Below are 3,780 nucleotides of genomic sequence, written 5' to 3'. Positions count from 1 at the left end.
AGAAGATTTTCCCAAAAAGACACACCAAATGGGCCCTTATTTTTTGTGTAGATAAACTTGATTTAAAAACTTAGCAACCCATATATTTTCAAGTGCAAGTATGCACTTGAAAAGGGTGGAAAAGGTACGGGGGCTCTCCGGCCGGTATTTGTAGCCGATACTCGAGATAAATCCTATTGTTACCAAGAGGATGGAGGTTAAGGGTTTCGGATGGGCTACCCGCCTGACATTCTTGGATCTCCTACCCACAATCTCTTTTCACATCCTTAACCAAAGAATACTACAAGTTACTAACTTGGCAATGTCTTGTGGGTAGGGATGTGAGAAAATTTTGTGCGTATAAGAGATCCCAAGTGTGCCTCCCCTCCCTCCCATTGGCTCATGGCCCCCAGCTCTGGGCACTCACTCCAGTCTGTGAGACCAGCTGTTAGAGGCGAGACGATGCCTTGTCCTCTCCCAACGATGTATAAGTCATAGGCGTTACCCATGGATCGTATTAACGCCACCGTCTCCTCTCCATTATTCACAATCTTCTCTATGTATGTGATTGACTCGTCACCGGTAACCTTCATCTTAAACTCGTGTATATATTCATCGTCGAGCTGCTTCTCTTTATCGTTTTCTGTGAACACTGTTAGGATGCTAGAGCCTTGATCGTCGGTGTAAGATTGCACCACGGCGTCGGTTGCCTCTTCCCCTGGAACGAAGCGCACCACTGTCAAGTTAACAGCAGGGTGCTCGGCCATCCTGCGTGCATATGCCAATGCCTCTCGGTCATCCGGTCCGCCAAAGAAGAGCACGGCAATGTTGTGGGCGGTTTGGCCGGATGCCGACTTTGTAGACCCAGAAAAGCCTCGATCAACAAGGATGCCAACAGAGCAGGGAGCATTGGCTAAGACATTCTGATTTATAGTTCGGAATGCAGGGTTTGAGGCCTCCATGCCACCGTCAACTGTTTGTTGCTTGTGGAAAGGGACGATTATTAACGCCACTCGCTTGTCCTCAGCAATCTCACATATATCCTCATGCATGCTTGAGTAGGGAGAGATAACAGTGAGAGGTTGGACAGAAACGCCTGAGTTTTGCTGCTCAAAGTTTTCGAAAGCAGTGATTATGTGATCGGTTTGAGCTTGGGTACGATTGAGAGCAGGGTGGCCAGACTGGCGAGTGTTGTGGACGATCAACATGGCGGAGGCTCGACCAGTGAGCTCGACAAGATGGAGAGCATACACACAAACTGGGGATCTTCTTGTGGGATGAGTAACTTCAAGGAGATTGATCATGGTTGGGATACTGCGCGGATTGTGAACGCAAGTCAGCATACGGAACTCTCCATCAGGCTTCGACTTTTGAACTGTTCTACGCTTGTATGATATGATTCGCTTTGCAGGTTTGTAAATGGAAGTTACAACAGGAGAAATGATGCTCGTTATAATCACGGCCATGATCACCATTACAGCAAATACATCGTCACTCAAAACCTGTTTGCCATGACCACTGGTTAATCAACTCTTCAATGTATATTCAAATATAGGCCAAGACAAGGTTGGAACAACGTAAGTTTGGGTTAGGGTCGAAACAAAACCATATATATATATATGTATAGAGAGAGAGAGAGAGAGAGAGAGAGAGAGAGAGAGAGAGAGAGAGAGAGAGAAACCTTTTGGTCCCTGCCAACATTGAGGACGATCAATTCAACGAGGCCCTTGGTATTCATGAGCATTCCAAGACTAATGCCTTCCCTTATTGGCATCTGAAAGAAGAGACCAACGAGTGTTGTGCCCACCACCTTGCCAATACATGACAAGATAATAAGGATTCCTAAGGGTCCCCAGGTGCCAAACCCGTTGATGCTCCAAAAATCTGTTCTCAGCCCACTAATGGCAAAGAAGAGGGGGAGAAGCAGCCCTGAGACAAAATCCTCGAGTTTCTCAATGAGGGCAGCCCCAAGTGGTCCATTTGGTATAACAAGGCCAAAGACAAAGGCGCCAAAGAGGGAGTGGACGCCAATGGCATCGGTGATGAATCCACACAACATCACACCCGTGAGGATGATGCAGATGTGACTATCCTTGACGCTCTCACCCTCTGGGTTCTTTCTTATCATCCATTCAATTGTGGGCCTAATGACAAAGATGCAGAACGCAATGAAGGCAGAGGTTGAGAGAATCACCCATAGGGAGATTAGGGTGGTCGAATCATTCTCGGACAGGGCAATGCCCAATGCAAGCAATATCCATGCAGTTATGTCATTGATGATGGATGCAGACATGGCCAACTTCCCGAGCTCTGTGTTAAGTAGTTTGATTTCTGCAAGAATTCGGGCTAGCACTGGGAATGCTGTTGCAGAGAGAGCAACTCCTAGAAACAGCATAAAGGTTCCTTGCTCCATGCTGTCTTTTTCCTTGTAGAAGAATATTGAGAAAACAGCCCCAATGATGAATGGCAGGACCATACCAGCCAGAGAAATGGTCATCGCCTTCTTTCCGGTGCGCTTGATCACCGACAGATCCATCTCTACCCCAACCAAGAACAAGAAGTAGAGAAGCCCCACGTTTGCCATTGTCTCCAGCATCATCACACTCCTCAAGGGGAAAACACTGTCGGCAAAATTCGGATACCGTCCCAGAACCGATGGACCCAAAATAATACCTCCCTGCATTTAGTATTATCATTTTTTCCTTCGGTTAGTGTTATCTTGAATATAGAAAAAGAAAATATGATAAAGGTCTGTCTGTTTTCCTTACAAGGATCTCAGAGATGACTTTGGGCTGGCGTAGGGGTTTGAGAAGGACGAAGAGAATACGAGTAATGACAACCACGAGCGTCAGCTGCAAGATGAAGAGAGGAAGCGAGTAATCCAAAGGGTTATCACCTTGCCAGATTCCATTGGTCGTAATCATGGTTGGCGAGTAACAAATGATTGTGTTCTCTGTGAGATTCATATTGAACTTATTGCCAGTGTTTTCTGGAGCTGCCATTTTCGTCTCTTCTTCCTCCTCCTCCTCCCTTCTCTAGCTTTCACCCACCACCACCTACAAGCGTGGGGCGCCCCTACCTCTGACCTCCGATCCTTTCTTTTCCTTCTTCCACTCCAAATCAAGAGTGAAAATGGAAGAAGGAAAAGGTGGAATCGAAGAGGTCAGGAGAGGGAGGTCATTGGAGAAGGGGAAAAGGAGGGAGGAGAAGTGAAGAGAAGGAACGAAACCTAGAAAGCAAGTAGGAAGTAGTTTGACGTGAGACATTATGCTTTTATAAGTTTTGTTTTCGCTTTCACCGTTTGCAGTGGCGATAAAATTAGAAAAGATGCTTAATTAAGGTCCGTTTACGTTGGATGGGAGCTGGTAATTCTTTTGCTTGATCGATGCTCATCCTCTCTTATTTAGTACCCAATTCCTTTTGAACCGAGATCGGTTATGTCAAAATTGTCTCTCAACCGTCTCTTTGATGCTCTATTGGCTCTCCCACCATCCAAATGGAGCTGAAAAAATAAATAAAAAATAATCTCCCTTCTAGCAGCATATAACTAACAGATCCAAAGAAGAGTTCATATACGTTGTTCACAAAACATTGCTGGCCACATCCATCCAGCCACAAATGGAGAATATCAGATCTGAGAACGTTGGTTTTACTTGATTTTTCCCCTAGTTCAGTTTTGTGTTAGTTAATTTGTAATCATATATATATAGTTTGCACTTTTTGGGGATCACATCCATCTTACTTCCTTACTCTTTCAAACAAATAACCCTCCTACCTTAATTTTCTTTCATATAATATAAG

At 45.2% G+C, this 3,780-nt stretch overlaps 1 pseudogene across 1 annotated transcript; it reads right to left on the bottom strand.

Annotated features, from left to right (window-relative positions):
- Positions 1–290: 290 nt before the first annotated feature.
- On the bottom strand, positions 291–3,269 carry LOC148871995 (cation/H(+) antiporter 15 pseudogene; annotated as a pseudogene). Its single transcript, XR_016107281.1, has 3 exons — positions 2,748–3,269; positions 1,661–2,656; positions 291–1,481 (listed from the first exon to the last, which is right to left on the bottom strand). The product of XR_016107281.1 is annotated as a cation/H(+) antiporter 15 pseudogene (transcript).
- Between the last annotated feature and the right edge of the window lie 511 nt (positions 3,270–3,780).

This window comes from Nelumbo lutea, chromosome 2 (assembly GCF_056320005.1).
Source record: "Nelumbo lutea isolate HS-2025 chromosome 2, American lotus-T2T, whole genome shotgun sequence".
NCBI lineage: Eukaryota > Viridiplantae > Streptophyta > Magnoliopsida > Proteales > Nelumbonaceae > Nelumbo > Nelumbo lutea.
The sequence above is the reverse complement of the archived record's forward strand: the minus strand, read 5'-3'. Positions and strand labels throughout refer to the sequence as shown.